The following is an 18,777-nucleotide window of genomic DNA, read 5'->3' as shown; positions in this document are numbered from 1 at the left end:
TGATTTAAAGCATATTTGTGAGAGTGATCTTTTTTTTCAATGCCATTTATGCTTTTTACAGAACAATTGATATATTTAAGGATGGTTGAAGGCTGGTTAAAAGTAGTTAAATATTTCTGAAGCCGATTCTTATCTGTTTACATGTGCAAAATTATGTAATATTGTTTTACATGCGCTTAGTTGGAGAAAGTTGGAGAGCAAACTCCAACAAAACAACATGAGGGAGGTGTGGAGTGGTCTGAGAACCATCGGTGGCCATGAAAAAAAGAGTGGCCTGGGAATGGAAGGAGGCCACTGAGTTAAACTTGTTCTTTAACCCCTCTAACTCCTGATCCCTTACCATCTACCTCAACCTTATCTTACCTTATGTCTGCATCTGTGTTCCAAGTCTTCAACAATCACAAAAACATTGAATGATATTACAGAACTCATGCTTCATGCTTATAGCAGCAGTTTTATTGAACAAAGTGCATGAAATTGGGAACTTTAAAATAAACTACAGGGTAATACAAAGTGTCATTAAACCTGGCTAAGAATGAAAATTCAAACGTTTTATTATACTAAGCTGCTGACATCAAAGCACTACAATTTAAAACTTGATTTAAATCTTTGTGTATAAAATTCAAAAACGATTTCAATCAATTGAAGTGAACCACAACACAGCAGTAAGTCAAATAGGATATTTTACACAGCAACATGAAAAAAACCACGTTTATAAAAATATAAAACTATTTACAATTACTATGTACATATAATTTCTATATGTACAGTGAGTTATTACAGAATATTTACAGATTGTTAAGGCATATTTACATCTAAGTCCTCCAACTTGTCTACAGCAGAGGTGAAGTCTTCATAGCATAAACTCTGTTGTTCAGACCTTTTGATGAGGACATCATCTTTACGGGGCAGAATGTCTTTCTCTTGTATCTTCTGTGTCCCTGTGTTGGTTGGGCACAGAGTGTACAGACTGGAATATTTTGCACCCTTGACAATTTGGCTCCAACTTCTAATGGATGCCCCTGGTGTTTGCGCTTGTAGTGCGTAGCTCTCGCCCAGGCTAAATGAGCGCTAGTGCTGGGCAACGTGCCGGTGGTGTGTGTAGCAGGCGGTGTGGACGCAGTTGGAGGAGCTGTTGCAGGCGTATCGGCCGGCTTAGGGATCACCTGACGGGCAGGCATTGTGGTCTGTGTGGAGGGGCCTGCAATCGCAGAGGGAGCTGCTGATACAGAAGGGCAGGGCAAAGGGCTGGTGATAGCACAGGTGATGGGAAGGACTGATGTAGAGGGACCAGCTATCACAGGGGTCACCAGAATGGCAGGTGATATGGGTCGTAAAGAGCGTCCTGCAGTCTTAAGGGCTGCTGTAGATGCAGACAGGAACGGTACAGGCCTGGTGATGGTCGAGGTGGCGGGGGTTTTTCTTATTAGCTGTGGCACTTTTAGGTGCGGCCGGGAGACTGGCATCGTTATGTCCGACCTTCCCTTCAAAACCTTTGTCCCGGCAGTGCTTGGTGTGGGCACATATTTCATCAGCTGGTAGTCTGGTGGAGGGAGGACTGTAGGCTGATGAGGGGCAGGAGGAAGGTCTGTTGATGAGATGGAGGTGATCTTTGTGATGGTGGATGGTTGTATTGTTGCCTTCATGTTAACAAGCCGCTCTTGGTGTTGGATGAAGTCCCGCACGGTCTTGACGTTTATTTTAGGTAGGGGAATGCCAGCTTTGCAGAGAACAGGGTCATCCACTAAAATCCGGTGCTGGACCCGCTCGTATGCCTCCAGGATGGTCGTCTTCTCCGGACTGGTGCGTGACCCATGAGGACAATGCAGCCACAAAAGTTTCACCAGTGTGTACATTAGCCTGTTGTGCTGAGCACTTATGTTTTGTTGTGCTGGTGCGTAGCGTTTGGCCATCTTTACTTTCTGTATCACAGCAGCATCAACAAGGTCGTCTCTTTTAGTGCGGCAGTACAGAGTGTTGCCCCAGTGCGTCCTGTACAGTTGATTGAACTGCTGAGGCTGCTTGTGGTGCTCCTCCACGGCATTCCAGGCTTCCAGGATATTGTTCCTCTGCTCGGTGGTGAGTGACAGCTTGTCCTCTGTCAGGCCAATGTCCAACAGAAGAGAGCAGAACTTTTCCAGCTGCTGAAAGCCAGGAAGAGGAGTTGGACTGCAGACATCCTCCTGTGCAAACAGTGACACACAAATGTTATGCCTGTTGCAGGTGTGATTTATCTAGCCTTATTTGCTTTTCATCTGCTTCTGTCTCTTGTGACTGCAAGTTTTTTAGATTTTGTAACGTTATGTTGACTTTGCACACTACCACATTCACTTGTTAAGCTTTTTCCTTAAGATTATTTCCTTCTTCTACACAAGCTTTAAATACTTTGCTACTGTTTAACTGTTGTTTTAATGTCTAATTTAACTCCTGGCAAAGTGGCAACATTTGAAAACTCGTCTAACACTGGCTCATACGTAGCAGTTGAACGGCTTTAACTCCTGGAATAAAATGTACATCCACATCAACAAACAAACAGCTACTCACAAAGACTGGAAGGTGAGCACTAGCAATTTCATTGCTGGAGAGCCGGATGTGGGGCAGCTCAGCACTCAGCGCATTGTTACGGGTCTCCACGTCACTCTCGTAAGCCTCATCTGGCTCATCTGGATCATGCTGCCCAGGCTGAAGCACCTCCTCCTCTGGATCCGGCCCATCGTTCACGATGTCTGCGAGAGAAAAAGGGCCCGATTCTCCTGTACTCTGACTAAACAGGTATTCCAACCTGAGCAGCTCATTAGAGAGGACATCAGCGGGAGCCTGGAAGTTTTCCTCCACAGTCTCTCCGAACAGCTGCAGACAGCGGGTGTTGAGGCGGTCGATAAGCGGTGCAGAGTAGATTCTGTGGTGCCGTCCTTTTCCCCCCAAACACTGCATCAGAGCGGCGGTCAGAATTCCACCGTGCAATGCCACTTATCAGATAGACCTGATAGGGCCGGGCTGCGCAGTGGGGACCTGAACATCCCAATAAAACACATGAGATGACTCACAGTGACACGTGTGACATTTTATAAATATCCACACTACACCTGTGCACCTGGGAGCATGTTGGGCAAAGTTTTGTGGAATCCTTCCAGGCTGTTGTTGCCACGCAGACATTTGTAGTAGGGCACATCCACTTTGTTGATGGTCGTTGTACGCGCCACCCTATACATGTAGATGTTTGGAGGATCCTGGATGCACTCCAGGTGTCGCCGCTGCGCCGCCCACATCTCATCAATGGCCGCTGCAAATACAAATGACGTACAGACACACAAACCGATTGTTGTGTACACTTTTTTATGCCACACAACTAGTATTAATGTTGTAACTTTTAGTGTCAGGTCTTTATACCAGGTGTCTTGAAGAGGCTGACTCCACTCTCATCCAGCCCCGCGGGACCTTTCAGTTCCTCAATGGCCAGGTTGATGAGCCTAAACGTGTCCTGCGCCCCTTGTGTGACCCGTCGCACGTCATGTTTCAGCTGCTCCCTGGAAATAAAAAGGCGAATGACGTCCTCATCTGTCACAGCCTTCAGAGCTGTCGGGTCCTTGGCTCTGACAGCCTTGATGAGGAGCTCCATGTCTGCTCGGTTGTACGCCAGCACCGCCCCAGCAAGTGCAGACTTGAACACTGCGTACTTGGAGTGAGACTCTGTGCGGACGGCTGCATCGAAACGGTGAATCCAGTGAAAGATGTGCAGACGCACAACCATTCCACTGTCCACCCAAGACTGGAACAAAGTCTCCACAGCTGTTGGGCCCTGTGCACGGCAACACCCACGGTCCACATTCAGGATGCTGGGGACAGGTTGGTTGGCCAGTCGAAACCTCTCCATTACTCCATGGCACATAGGTCCCAGCTTCTCTGTGGACTCCTCACAGGTCAGCACAAAAGTCACTATCTGGGAGTATTCATTTCCAATGCTGGTGAACCTGAGCCGTGACCCTCACCAGACAGCTTCTTCACTACCTAAAAAACATTTGGAGTTTGCATCCCAACTTAGTTGCTTGTTCTTCTATAATTTAACAGTGCATGACAATATGTTTATAATAGGAAACATGTTCTGTATGCCACAATCTATGATTGCGTTTTGATTTACATACTTTCTTGGTGGAATCCATCTTTAGCACAGTGCCAAAAGGGGAAAGGATCTGGCTCCTGTAGTCCTGCACGTTGTCGGCCTCTGCCAGCAGGAAGGCGTGGCGCAGGAGCCGTGCAGACGGGAGATTTCTTGGAGGAGGCGGAGCCTGAAATGTGTGACCTACTGCAGAAACAATCCCTCCAGGTTTCACTAAGCTCATAAGGAGTGTGGTGTACAGGTCTTTGCACTGAAGGTGCTTCTCCGTGTGGTTTTCCTGTATCTGACGCCACACCTGGACCATAGTGTTCCCTTCGGTTCGGTCCCTCAGAAGACACACAACATTCTTGTCCACACCACGCCTGTTAGTGGAGGAAAAATTGGTAACTTTAGGTCGGTTCGAATAACTTCTTTAAAGACTGACACGTGCACACACGATGCTGAGTGAACTCAGGCAGGGAACACAGCTTGATGTGCCTCGATCAGTTGTGTTATAATAACGGGATCCCATGCAAGACACCGACCTGTTGTGCCACCTTCTCCACCCCTGGCTCTTTGTGCAAGGCTCACAGCACAGGACCTCCGTCAGCATCGTGTACCAGTTGGATACGTCACAAATGTGACGTACCTGGAGTACAGATCAGCGAACAAAATTGTTGGTACCCCTCAGTTAAAGAAGGAAAAACCCACAATTCTCACTGAAAGCACTTGAAACCTACAAAAGTAACAATAAATAAAAATTCATTGAAAATTGAATAATCAAAATCAGCCATTACTTTTGAAATGTTGATTAACATAATTATTTAAAAAAACAAACTAATGAAATAGGGCTGGACAAAAATGATGGTACCTCTATAAAAGATTGAAAACTATTTGACCAGAGTGACATGATTAACTCAGGTGTGTCCTTTAATTGACATCACAGGTGTTTCCAAACTCATAATCAGTCAGTCTGCCTATTTAAAGGGAGACAAGTAGTCACTCTGCTGTTTGGTGAAAAGGTGTGTACCACACTGAACATGGACAACAGAAAGCGGAGGAGAGAATTGTCCCAGGACATCCGAAAAAAAATGATAGACAAACATCTTAAAGGTGCAGGCTATAAGACCATCTCTAAACAGCTTGAAGTTCCTGTGACAACAGTGGCTCATATTATTCAGAAGTTCAAGACCCACGGGACAGTAGCCAACCTCCCTGGACGTGGCCGCAAGAGGAAAATTGATGACAGATTGAAGAGACAGATCGTTCGAATTGTATCCAAAGAGCCCAGGACCACCTCCAAAGAAATTAAAGGTGAACTCCAAGGCCAAGGTACATCAGTGTCAGATCGCACCATTCGACGTTGTTTGAACCAAAGTGGACTTCATGGGAGACGACCAAGGAGGACACCACTGCTGAAAAAAATCATAAAAAAGCGAGACTGGAATTTGCAAAAATGCATGTTGACAAGCCACAAAGCTTCTGGGATGAATGTCCTTTGGACAGATGAGACCAAACTGGAGCTTTTTGGTAAGGCACATCAAGTCTATGTTCATAGACTCAAAAACCAAGCATACGAAGAAAAGAACACTGTCCCTACGGTAAAACATGGAGGAGGCTCAGCAATGTTTTGGGGCTGCTTTGCTGCATCTGCTACAGGGTGTCTTGAATGTGTGCAAGGTAAAATGAAATCTGACGACTATCAAGGCATTCTGGAGAGAAATGTGCTGCCTAGTGTCAGAAAGCTTGGTCTCAGCCGCAGGTCATGGGTCTTCCAACAGGACAACGATCCAAAACACACAGCCAAAAACACCCAAGAATGGCTGAGAGAAAAGCGTTGGACTATTCTAAAGTGGCCTTCCATGAGCCCAGATCTGAATCCCATTGAACATCTGTGGAAGGAGCTGAAACATGCCATTTGGAGAAGACACCCATCAAACCTGAGACAACTGGAGCAGTTTGCTCATGAGGAGTGGGCCAAAATACCTGTTGATAGCTGCAGAACGCTCTTTGACAAATACAGAAATCGTTTAATTGCAGTGATTGCAACAGGTTGTGCAACAAAATATTAAGTCATGGGTACCATCATTTTTGTCCAGCCCTATTTCATTAGTTTTTTTTTTTTTTAATAATTATGTTAATCAACGATTCAAAAGTAATGGCTGATTTTGATTATTTAATTTTCAATAAATTTTACTTTATTGTTACTTTTGTAGGTTTCAAGTGCTTTCAGTGAGAATTGTGGGTTTTTCCTTCTTTAACTGAGGCGTACCAACAATTTTGTCCACGTGTGTATATAATAACAATAATGATTATAACATATAACAATATATAATAAAATCAAGATGATTTTCAAGGAACTTTTCCTTTTACATGTTTAGATACATTGTAATCATTATTCAGCCATGATGCTTTTACTCTAACACAGCTGAATTGAGTTATACCCGGTGGTGGTAGCCAGACTTGTACAGGTACACATTACGACCCTTTCCAACACACTCATCGCCACGAGGACACTTCAGGGAAGATCTCCAGACTCCTACAGGGCGCCACGCAAAGACACGGCTGCGGAAAAAACAGGTGTGGTACAGGCAGAGCACCTCCGACGAAGCCTGGAGGTTCTGGAGGGGAAAACCACATGCGGTCTGACTTCATCACCCTTCGCCTCTTGAGCACACCAGTGATGTCCTTTTAGATTTGAACGGCAGTGAAGAGACCTCTCTCTGTGTCCTCCTTTAGCCATGAGATGTCAGCTGCTGGAATGCCATTTGGGTTTTCCCAAAGACGTACCCAGCCCTCTAACTCCACCTGTAACACGCACAACACGTACAAAGCAAAGTTGTTTTTATTATTTGTAACATGAAATGATACACATGGAGCACAGTTTAAAGAAGCGTCTCACACTTATGTTTGCATTCACTGTAAATGTTACTTACAGGTGAGTCACTTAGAGGTGGTTTCAGTGGATAATCCTGGCCTTGGGATGCGGACGGGGCTTCAGTTGGCTGTGCAGCAGATTCTGGCTGATTGGGCGGGATCCTGGATATGTGCTTCTTGTGTGGCAGCTTGGGTGGTGCGGTGGACTCTGGCAGCTTGGGTGGTGCGGTGGACTCTGGCAGCTTGGGTGGTGCGGTGGACTCTGGCTGCTTGGGTGGTGCGGTGGACTCTGGCAGCTTGGGTGGTGTGGTGGACTCAGGCAGCAAAAAGCCTTTGGGAAACACTGTAGTCTGGGAGCTTTACCTTGTCTCTGGGACCAGAATCTTCAGTCTTAGACTCCTGGGACTGGGTAGAGTCTAAAAATGTATACATTTTTTTTATCTTATATTATGACTTATTTACATAAAACTACTTCATATAAATTGACTGATGTGTCTTACTTACGTTCCACAGCCTCGCATGCAGCTACGCTACCATCTCAGCTTCATCACCGGGCCATAATGACGGACTATACTTAGAGGTGCTTTCCTGCAGTTGCTGGACAATAATGCAGTGTAACAATCAGAATGTATGATATACCACGTTTACCACGTAAACACAAACAAGCATACTTACAACACTAAACACTCAATACTTAGTTGATGAAATACCACCTATTTGAGTATTTGTTATTTTCTGTGTAATTCTAACCTTTCTCTTTCTGAACACTTACTTTCTCCTTCTCATAAATATACTTTCTGAACCTCTTCATCGTCACACTTGTGATGTGGGTCACCGGTGTGTTCAACCACCTCCTCACTGAGCTGTAGGCCTTCTGTGCTCTGTCTCTCTCGCTGTCAGTGAACTGCTCTGGCTTCTTCTTTAATCTTCCATGCTGACTGTAGAGCTCCCACATCTCCTGAAAGCTGCTGTCCTCGAAGCCTTTCTGACCATAGATGCACCTGTCGATGTTTGCCTCAAGGACAATGGAGACTTGTGGGAAGCTCTCTGCATACTCAGCGAGGAAGTCTTTCACCCACTGGTTCACTGCCTCTCCTCTCTTTTGTCTGACTGACTGACTGTGCTTGTCAATTATGCTGGAATGATATATATTACCTTAATTCAAACAAGCATCATTTATATCATCTGACTGTGACAAACAGATTAGTAATTGAACCAAGAATGAAACAGATGTGTAAACATGCCACCAAATTTGGCATATTATATATATATATATATATATCCTGAGCGTGCCTGTGGCGACTGTGGAAAGGAACCTCTTGCAGAACCAGACTCAGGAAGGGTGGCCAAAAAAAAAAACCCCACTTTGCTTTAAACCTTTAAATTGTCAAGCATTTGCATGACTAAGAGCGTAGTTTGCCTGTGGAAGGGGTTCCATGGTGTAAAGGTCAGCACTCTGGACTTTGAATCCAGTGATCTGAGTTCAAATCTCAGTGGAACCTTCAGGTGTTTGCTGTCATGTTTGTGTTCTGGAAAGAAGATGAGTGGATGAGGTTAGTCAGTTGTCAAGTCACGCCAGAGTGTGTGATTGACCAATTCCAAAGAGAGGGCTTAACTTGGTTAATGTTGAAAAAGTGAAACATTCAGCTGAGAGGGTCTGTGCTATTTGCCTTCTCACCTCTGGGTGTCACTAATTGAATCTATTTGGTTTCTTCTTCCATATTAATTTGCAATGCATATATTTTTCCATGCTCTCCATTTGGAATTTGGACACAGAAGCCAAAGGAGAAGAAAACAGGAAAAACAATCCCATGGTAACAATCAGCGACAAGGAGAACTACTCAAAAGCCTGCACAATTAACCCGGTGCCCACCCATGGGCCAAACAATCATCCAATCAAGGAGCAGCAATTTCTGCCTGCCGGGATCTGAGCGTCAACTCCATGCGGTGCGCACAAGTTGGTACTGATTTAGGAAAAAGAGGATTGTACAATTTTACTCCTTGGTATGGATACTCTTTCAAAAAAGTCCAAAAAATGAAATATGTGGTTGATAAAACTGTGTGACTCAGTCCTTCAACACAAAAGGCAGGCAAAGGAGAATCAGCTGTCCTCTCCATCTAATCATGGGAGGATGGCCTGACTACGATCAGGGACCTGAGCAGCAAAGAATAGATAGACATGATAAATAGTTATATATATATACACACTAGTCTCCAATACTACTATGATAAAAAGAGATCCAATGCACAGGTCCAAGTTGTACAGGAATGTGTTGTAGAAATTTGTTCTATATTTTTGTTGTAAATCCACAACAGGTTTCATCATCTGCTAATCCTGGAGGAGACAAGTTGTAAAGGAATTTATCAATACATAAAGATGCTTATATTATAAGACTGAAACATCCTTGAACAGCAGATCACTGTAAAGACATACATATAATATTGTGATTATGTCAGTGGAAATGTAAAGTCAACAATATTGTTGACTTTACATTTCTTTTAACATCTTGTAAAAATATAACAATGTAAACATAAAAACAGCAACCTCAAAACAAAACATAGCATGTTACCTGGATGGAAAACCATGCGTCTCTACAGCCTGAAGGAAGAAATCTTGGGCTGTTGATGCCTTGTTGTTATTGGCAGCGTGTCGGTACATGATCTTTGTGAGCATTTGGAAAACATAAAAACCACAGAAACACATTAAACATTAACTACAATACTATAAGAATAATAAATGAATGAAATATTGTTCCATGTGTGATGTTAGACTTAAAGCTATACTTACCTTTCTGGCATGTAGCACAGCACTTAGTAAAAATTTAAACATGAACAACTCCCCCTCCCTCCAAAGTCTCACCCTCTTCCCCCTGCCTGACCCGTGACGCTCCCCTCCTCCCTGACGTGTGAGGTGAGAAAGTGATGGTGCGTTCCATCTCCCCCGGATGTCGGAGCGGAGAATGTTGTCAAGTTATCAGCGGTCCAGTTACCACGTCCATCAAGGCTATTCTTGTGCTTGCCGTGTCCGAATATAAACAACTTGTGATCTACCAGGCTAATGTTAGCATGGCCTGCGTTGTAGTTCGCGTGTAGTTTCAACACCTGGTGGCTTGCTTTTACATTTTAGTGCGCCATAAGCTTATTAGGAGCATTTAAGATGACAAAAGAAAAGTGTAGAATTGCCTGAAAGAAAAGTATAGCTTTAACAAAATTAAGTTGAATATTATATCACACACTATAATCTCCATGGGGACACTGACCTTTCTTGAAGAGACATCTATTCCAAACATTACCACACCATATCTGTGAAATAAAAATGTATCAATTGTTTAATGCAGCTACATCGTGGTCCATTACACCAGATTCCAGAACTCTGCAGAATGTATGCCATAGACCATTTTTTAAATCAATATATAAATATATAATGTCCATGTGATGTCCTTTGCTGTCAGCTTACCTGATCAACTTGTGGTTGGTATCTTTATGTACGAGTGACAGAGGAGCTGCGACATTGTAGGTCCTTCTCACAACACATCCGAGGCTTGTCATTCTCTGTAGTATTCCTAGACTATCAACCCGGTGCATCGAATCCCACACTCTGTCCACTGAACTCTGTGGCCTAAAGCCCTAAGACGACCTTTTACCATTCTGTGACCTGTAGGAAAAGAAGTGAAAACCACTTTTATTTAAGATATATTGATTGATAATCATGTGAACAAACAATTTAGGCATTTAACTTTTTCTCAGGTATACATGCTATGATGATCGTTGTTATGATAATGTCCAGGACTCTCCACTAAGGCACAGACTAGCCAGCCATATCAAATAACTAGCCAGCCGGGCGCAGCTGCTGGTGGTTAGGTTACGCCACAGCCACGATCATGTACACTGAAGAAATGAATGAATGAAAATACACTCTAATGTGTTGCAGGTGCTGCTAATTGAACGCTTGAAGAGAAGACTGGATTACCAACGCTGGGATAAACGATGCTTTTTAATACGTACTGATTACACTGAAATTTTGCAGTGGATAGCCTGAGTAACACACACACACACACACACACACACCACATGTCGAAGGAGTGATCAGCGTAATCTGTGGTTATTATCAGTACAAGCAGAGCAAATCGAAACTTTAATGAGTGCGGTTCAGTTTGACATCATTGTCAGTCTGTTAGAAAAACATTTAATTGTATCAAAATTGAAAAAAATAATATTGATAGCCTTTAGGCTATAAAAATAGCAGTCATTAAAGTAGCCGGCCCTCAGCTAGACTTAGTTGTGGAGGCTATATGGCCGGCAGCCGGTGCCTGTGGAAAGCCCTGTCATTTCAAATGTTACTTTTATGGCACAAATCTTTTTATAATGCTATGGACAAGTGCAAGATATAATTCAAAGAAAAACTTTCTGGAAAAAGCACCAACCCAAATTCTGGGAGTTGCTTGATGGCAGAGACCAAGCTGTCAAGTTCATCATCTGTCATTTTACTGTAGCCTTCCCTTTTTGAGAGGCCCCACTGTCGCATTCTGCGTTTCAGTGTTCTCACTGATACACCAGCAGTGTGGAAATACAGGGGGCAGAGAGGTCAATTTCAATCAAATGCTGGACGTGGTCTTTGGAAAAAAACATATGCCGGCTTGTTCACAGATACGACACTTGTGTTCTTTTCACTGATTTTTACTGTGGTCTTCATCGTCGGCTTTCACCACAAGTACACCGTAGAATTTATAAAACACAAATGATGCACAACTATTACATTACACATGCCTCAACTAAAAGAAAATATATTATTTACAAACATAAACTTACATACCACTTCGGCCTGCAAGTGGACAAACCGGTAAACTTAAAACCGCTTATGGTTAAACTAAACTTAACTTAAACTAAACTTATCAAGTTTTAACTTTTAACTTTTACCACCAAATGTTATTAACTATATCCTTTAAACATTGCTAAACAATAAACATAAACATCAAAACACTTAAAACAAACGTGTTATACGGACTTCCTCTATGGCCATAAAATCATAGCTGCATCTAGTGGCGAAACATAAATATAACTGCCGTTAAATTGCCTATTTGACAGTTTAAAGTGGCTGCACGTGCACTTTTTCTATCTGGCCTCAGTACATTTCTGAAATGTATTCATTTGTGTTTGTAAAACATTGGAAACTTTATTTCTGAGCCCACATCAGTGGGTTCTGGTTGTTAACACATAGATGAGGAGACAGTTCAGTGTGTGAGGATAAAAGCAGAGGAGAACCTGGGACATCTGAGCAGATCTGGGATCAGCACCTTGGATATCAGCAGGGATTCTTAGGAAGGAAGGAAATGGGATGAATCTGCAGACTGCAGGAAGATCTGTTAACAGTCTGCAGACTAACGTGAGACAATAATATTTGTGTGTGTTTGGTATCCAGAAGAATTGAGACAGATGAAGTCACTGTGAGCTGAGCAGTGCTGGAAGATGATATGACAGAGTGACCTAAATGAGGTTTATGTGTGCGCTCATTTCCAGTCTTTGACAAAGATTGAAAAGTGAATTTATTTGAGTGATTTCCTTCCCAATGTGAAGTATGTCATGAAGCTGTTCGTGTTGAGTGAGCAACACCTCCTACAGGTGTAAAAAGCTTACAGCACCTGGTATTCCCAGGCAGTCTCCCATCCAAGTACTAACCAGGCCCGACCCTGCTTAGCTTCCGAGATCAGACAAGGTCGGGCGTGTTCAGGGTGGTATGGCCGTAAGCGAGAGAATCAGTGACAAATCAGCTTTTTATAGATGCTGAAACAACATCTATCACTGTGTTCTGACTTCTAAAATATAATGTAACTGTTTAAAAATGAGATATTTGTGATGATTTCATCTAACTAAGCAGCCTCGGTCTCTCTGTGTGACGCTGAACACAAAACTACACACAGGGAACAGAAGAGGTCGACAGACACTAAGTTATCTGAGAGTCTCACTTTCAGCTGCAGAGAACCAACACGAGAGAGAAGAACATGTGCAGGATCAGCATCAGCCTCTCAAGCCAATTATGTGAAAAACTAGAACAAACATATGGTTCCAGCAGCTATATAATATATATTTGTCACGGTGACTTTTGCTTACAGTCAAACCACCCTGAACACGCCCGATCTCGAAAGCTAAGCAGGGTGCCTGGTTAGTATTTGGATGGGAGACCGCCTGGGAATACCAGGTGCTGTAAGCTTTTTCTCTTCTCTCTACCACCTGCATGTCTTTTGTTGCAACGTCTGATCACCCTGTGACACATGAGGAAGTTGGTCATCTTCAGCTGCTGCTGCTTTGTTGGCAGACACGAAGTGATCTGAGAGTCTCAGTTTCAACTGCAGGTAATAATCACATCAAGGATGAAGATATGCCCACTACATATCAGCCTTTCTCGCCAATTATCTGGTTACATAGAGGAACTGTATGATTCCAGTACCTATATAATGCACATTTGTCACAGATATTGTTGCTTATGGCCACACCACCCTGAATATACCCGACCTCATCTGATCTCGGAAGCCAAGCAGGGTTGGACCTGGTTAGTACTTGGATGGGAGCCTGCTAAGGAATACCAGGTGCTGTAAGCTTTTTCTCTTCTCTCTACCACCTGCAATTCTTTTGTTGAAACGTCTGATCACCCTGTGACACATGAGGAAGTTGGTCATCTTCAGCTGCTGCTCTGCTCTTTGGCTCTGGTTCTGGTTCTGGCAGTAAAACATCCACTTCAGTGACTGTCAGTGAGCTGTTTGTCCATTTCTCTCTCAGAATGTCCTGTAGTTTCTCTCTGAGCTCTGACGCAGCTGCTGTCACATCCTCAAAGTACCTCAGAGGACGGGTATTGATGCTGGATGAGTGTGTGGACTCTCTGAGTGCTGACACTGAGGGGTAGTTGTGTAGAAACTGGTTGTGATCGTCTGTGTGTGAGAGCTGCTTCAGCTCAGCATCTTTCCTCTTCAGCTCAGTGATCTCCTGCTCCAGCTTCTCCTGAAGCTCTTTGACTCGACTCACTTCAGTTTGCTGCTGGGATCTGAGCTGCTGCTTCACATCAGAGCTTCTTTTGTGGATGAGACGGATCAGCTCGGTGAAGATGTTCTCACTGTCCTCCACTGTTTTATCAGCAGACTGATTGATGGCCTCCACCTCCTGTTGAAGCAGCTTCACATCTTTCTCTCTGTCCTGGATTCTCTGCTGGATTTGTTGTCGACTCCCCTCCAGCTCTCTCTGCCTCTCAGTCCTTTCTGCTGCAGCTGACACTGTGTCGTGGCCTTTATGATCATCCACAGGGCAGAGATAACAGATAGACTTCTGATCAGTACGGCAGAACATCTTCATCACCTCATCATGACGACAGCAGATGTTCTCCTGGAGGCTCTTGGAGGGCTCCACCAGCTTGTGTTTCTTGAATGGAGTCACATCATAATGAGGCTGAAGGTGTTTCTCACAGTAAGAGGCCAGACAGAATAAACAGGACTTGATGGCTTTCAGTTTTCTTCCAGAGCAGAAATCACAGGCCACATCTTCAGGTCCAGCATGGCAGAGATCAGCAGGAGCAGCTTGGAGTCCAGTCTTCTTCAGCTGCTCCACTAAATCAGCTAACATGGTGCTTTTCTCCAGGACAGGCCTCGGTGTGAAAGTTTTCCTGCAATGAGGGCATCTGTGAATTCCCTTCTTATTCTTTCCATTCCAGTAGCCTTTAATACAGTTCATGCAGTAGCTGTGTCCACAGGGAATAGTCACCGGATCCTTCAGTAGATCCAGACAGATCGAACAAGAGAAGGTTTCCAGGTCCAGTTTAACACTTTTCTGAGCCATTTCCTCCATTTGGTAGAGCAGTGTGTGACTCTCAGAGCAGAAACACCGTCTGTGCTGTGACACAAAACTAATTCCACCTCCTTTTGTTGCAGCTGATCAGCTGATCTTCACTTAAGAGCTCCTCTACTATCACACAATGGTTTCACACATCCTCCCACCTTCAGATCAGTTTGGGGAGGGAACAAGGGAACAGTGCTGGTTTCACCTCAATCCAGGCAGGATTGTTCAAGGGGTTGTTGAATTCTTATTTGTTCTCTGTTGAAGGGAAAGATAAATTCATTAACCTTCCACTGAAAGTTCAACATGAAGAAAATTGGTTTCTATCAGATCAACATTGTCCGATACTTTTAGCAGGCAGCTGTACAGGAAATGTAAATGTTGCTGTTTCTTAGTATTTTCATGCTTTTCATTTATATTTGTATAATCAGCCCTGCTCTGCAGCAGCTTGAAATTCATAAATCATGATCTTCTGCTGAAATGCTCACCTGAATCTTCAGACTGATGCATTCAAGTGCGTGACATGAAACATGAGCTCTCATACGGCTGTTGGACTTCAGAAGAGGTAAAAACCTGCAGAGCTGACCCCTAACCTGCAAACTGACTGCATCAGACATGTTTGATCATAATCTATCTATCGAGCTCTGTATGCTGACTGGTGTCTTCAGGCTGAGCCTGATAGAAACCCTCTTTGTCTCTTTGTCTCTGTGTATAAAATAAGCTGCATCTTAAGATGGAGTTCCTGTGGTGTTTTGTCCACTCTTGTCCACACTGAAAACACAAACAGCATAAAACAGCAGAATGACTTCTTTTCCAGCCTTTTTCAGTTGGCAGGAAACAACAAAACGCTTCACAGCAAACATCTGTTCAGAAGTGAGAAAACCCAGCTGAGCAGATCAGTGATTTCTGTGCGGCTCAGATAACATTTCATGTTAGGCTGCAGTCTGAGGTGCTGATAAAGGCTTTATTTTATGATCATGCTGTTATGCAGCTAAGTCTATATACATCCTGGTCAGTGAGGGGATTTAAACTGAGGAGGCAGGATTACTTTTACCTCTGATGAGCTCTGTTATTAAGCGGAGAAAAGCATCATTTTTATCTGGACAGAGGGATGAACGTGAGAGAAAAAGTGGCTTTAATATATTAACCTGAAATAACGTGACTGTACTCTGACAACATCACGGTCCATCTGATGCCCCCAAAACCCTGAACTCTAAACCACTGCAGGGATTTCTGTACATCTATAATGGAGGAGTGGGAGATCCTGTCAGAACTTCTATCTGTGATGAGCATCTGAAGCAGAAGATGTTTCACAGCTCAGATGGTTGAGGTCTGAAATGTAACCTGTGTAGGGACAGGCAAAGGTGTAGAAGACAAAAAGTGGAGGCTCCAGATGGTGATAGAAGATAACGACTCTGTTTCTTTCAACTGAGGCTTCAGACAGATCCCAAACTGACCTCTGACCTCAAGACTCCTGCATGATAATAACATCCATGCAATCAAAGACCTGAAGAAGTTGCACTGATCTGAAAGACAAAAGGACGGTGATGTTACCATCCATCCCCCATGATTTCAGACATTAACTCAACCACAAACTTGGACAAACTCCTTCACCACAGTAATGACTCTACATCCTGATGAGGGACATTAAAAACAATCGTTTCTAACAATTTCTATCTAAACTATAAATGATTGGAGGGATTTTTCAACAGTGACAGTTAAGGAGTGTCATCAGGTGAATGAGATCAGCTCAGTAATGAAAACACAGTTTACACTAAATACAGTCTGTGGTTTACACAAGCCTCAGTGAAAATAAATACAATTATTATTCAGAATATCTTGGTGGTTTACATTGTTGCACATATTTTCAACACAGTCATCATGTGCTATGAAAAGCTGAATGTCAGAAATAAACTGAAATGATGGAGAGTATTCATAAGAGCAACTTGACTTCTTTTTTGATCTTGAAGACGTTGAATTTTGATGGGACAGCAGCTTCCTCTTTGGTTTTTGTAGAGAAGTACAGTAGAACAACCGAGTACTAACCAGGCCCGACCCTGCTTAACTTCACAGGGTGATCAGACGTTGCAACAAAAGACATGCAGGTGGTAGAGAGAAGAGAAAAAGCTTAAAGCACCTGGTATTCCCAAGCGGTCTCCCATCCAAGTACTAACCAGGTCCAACCCTGTTTGGCTTCCGAGATCAGATGAGGTCGGGTATTTTCAGGGTGGTGTGGCCGTAAGCAACAATGTCACTGACAAATGTGCATTATATAGTTACTGGAATCATACAGTTCCTCTATGTAACCAGATAATTGCAGAGAAAGGCTAACTTGTAGTGGGCACATCTTCTTCCCTAACGTGATAATTCTCTCCAGCTGAAACTGAGACTCTCAGATCACTTCGTGTCTGCCAACAAAGCAGCAGCAGCTGAAGATGACCAACTTCCTCATGTGTCACAGGGTGATCAGACGTTGCAACAAAAGACATGCAGTTTGTAGAGAGAAGAGAAAAAGCTTACAGCACCTGGTATTCCCAAGAGGTCTCCCATTCAAGTACTAACCAGGCCCAACCGTGCTTGGCTTCCGAGATCAGATGAGATCAGGCATATTCAGGGTGGTGTGGCCGTAAGCAACAATGGCTGTCACCAATGTGCATTATATAGGTACTGGAATCATACGGTTACTCTTTGTAACCAGATAATTGCCGAGAAAGGCTGATATGTAGTAGGCACATCTTCTTCCTTGTCGTGATTATTCTCTCCAGCGGAAACTGAGACTCTCAGATCACTTCGTGTCTGCCAACAAAGCAGCAGCAGCTGAAGATGACCAACTTCCTCATGTGTCACAGGGTGATCAGACGTTGCAACAAAAGACATGCAGTTTGTAGAGAGAAGAGAAAAAGCTTACAGTACCTGGTATTCCCAAGTGGTCTCCCATCCAAGTACTAACCAGGCCCAACCCTGCTTGGCTTCCGGGATCAGACGAGGTCAGGCATATTCAGGGTGGTGTGGCCGTAAGCAACAATATCTGTGAACAATGTGCATTATATAGGTACTGGAATCATACGGTTCCTCTATGTAACCAGATAATTGCCGAGAAAGGCTGATAAGTAGAGGGCACATCTTCTTCCTTGTCGTGATTATTCTCTCCAGCGGAAACTGAGACTCTCAGATCACTTCGTGTCTGCCAACAAAGCAGCAGCAGCTGAAGATGACCAACTTCCTCATGTGTCACAGGGTGATCAGACGTTGCAACAAAAGACATGCAGGTGGTAGAGAGAAGAGAAAAAGCTTACAGCACCTGGTATTCCCAAGCGGTCTCCCATCCAAGTACTAACCAGGCCCAACCCTGCTTGGCTTCCGAGATCGGGTATATTCAGGGTGGTGTGGCCGTAAGCAACAATATCTGTGAACAATGTGCATTATATAGGTACTGGAATCATACAGTTCCTCTATGTAACCAGATAATTGCCGAGAAAGGCTGATGCGTATTTGGCACATCTTCTTCCCTGTCGTGATTATTCTCTCCAGCGGAAACTGAGACTCTCAGATCACTTCGTGTCTGCCAACATAGCAGCAGCAGCTGAAGATGACCAACGTCCTCATGTGTCACAGGGTGATCAGACGTTGCAACAAAAGACATGCAGGTGGTAGAGAGAAGAGAAAGAGCTTACAGAACCTGGTATTCCCATCCTGTCTCCCATCCAAGTACTAACCAGGCCCAACCCTGCTTGGTATTCGCGATCAGACGAGGTCGGGTATTTTCAGGGTGGTGTGGCCATAAGTAACAATGTCAGTGACAAATGTGCATTATATAGGTACTGGAATCATACAGTTCCTCGATGTAACCAGATAATTGCCGAGAAAGGCTAAATTGTAGTGGGCACATCTTCATCCTTGATGTGATTATTATCTGTAGTTAAAACTGAGACTTTCAGATCACTTCGTGTCTGCCAACAAAGCAGCAGCAGCTGAAGATGACCAAC

General features: G+C 43.8%; 4 non-coding genes and 4 pseudogenes across 4 annotated transcripts; 2 read left to right on the top strand and 6 right to left on the bottom strand.

Annotated features, from left to right (window-relative positions):
• Positions 1-8,403: 8,403 nt before the first annotated feature.
• trnaq-uug (transfer RNA glutamine (anticodon UUG)) lies at positions 8,404-8,475 on the top strand. The gene has a single exon. It is a non-coding gene; the product is annotated as a tRNA-Gln (tRNA).
• A 4,125-nt stretch (positions 8,476-12,600) lies between these two features.
• On the bottom strand, positions 12,601-12,719 carry LOC140299326 (5S ribosomal RNA). Its single transcript, XR_011914721.1, has one exon. It is a non-coding gene; the product is annotated as a 5S ribosomal RNA (ribosomal RNA).
• A 731-nt stretch (positions 12,720-13,450) lies between these two features.
• Positions 13,451-13,569, top strand: LOC140300884 (5S ribosomal RNA; annotated as a pseudogene).
• A 3,347-nt stretch (positions 13,570-16,916) lies between these two features.
• LOC140294874 (5S ribosomal RNA) lies at positions 16,917-17,035 on the bottom strand. Its single transcript, XR_011912816.1, has one exon. It is a non-coding gene; the product is annotated as a 5S ribosomal RNA (ribosomal RNA).
• A 269-nt stretch (positions 17,036-17,304) lies between these two features.
• LOC140301143 (5S ribosomal RNA) lies at positions 17,305-17,423 on the bottom strand. Its single transcript, XR_011914902.1, has one exon. It is a non-coding gene; the product is annotated as a 5S ribosomal RNA (ribosomal RNA).
• A 269-nt stretch (positions 17,424-17,692) lies between these two features.
• LOC140299703 (5S ribosomal RNA) lies at positions 17,693-17,811 on the bottom strand (annotated as a pseudogene).
• A 269-nt stretch (positions 17,812-18,080) lies between these two features.
• LOC140299779 (5S ribosomal RNA) lies at positions 18,081-18,189 on the bottom strand (annotated as a pseudogene).
• A 269-nt stretch (positions 18,190-18,458) lies between these two features.
• LOC140296228 (5S ribosomal RNA) lies at positions 18,459-18,577 on the bottom strand (annotated as a pseudogene).
• Between the last annotated feature and the right edge of the window lie 200 nt (positions 18,578-18,777).

This window comes from Leuresthes tenuis, unplaced genomic scaffold (genome assembly GCF_036924035.1).
Source record: "Leuresthes tenuis unplaced genomic scaffold, fLeuTen1.0.hap1 SCAF_1, whole genome shotgun sequence".
Classification (NCBI taxonomy): Eukaryota; Metazoa; Chordata; class Actinopteri; order Atheriniformes; family Atherinopsidae; genus Leuresthes; species Leuresthes tenuis.
The sequence above is the reverse complement of the archived record's forward strand: the minus strand, read 5'-3'. Positions and strand labels throughout refer to the sequence as shown.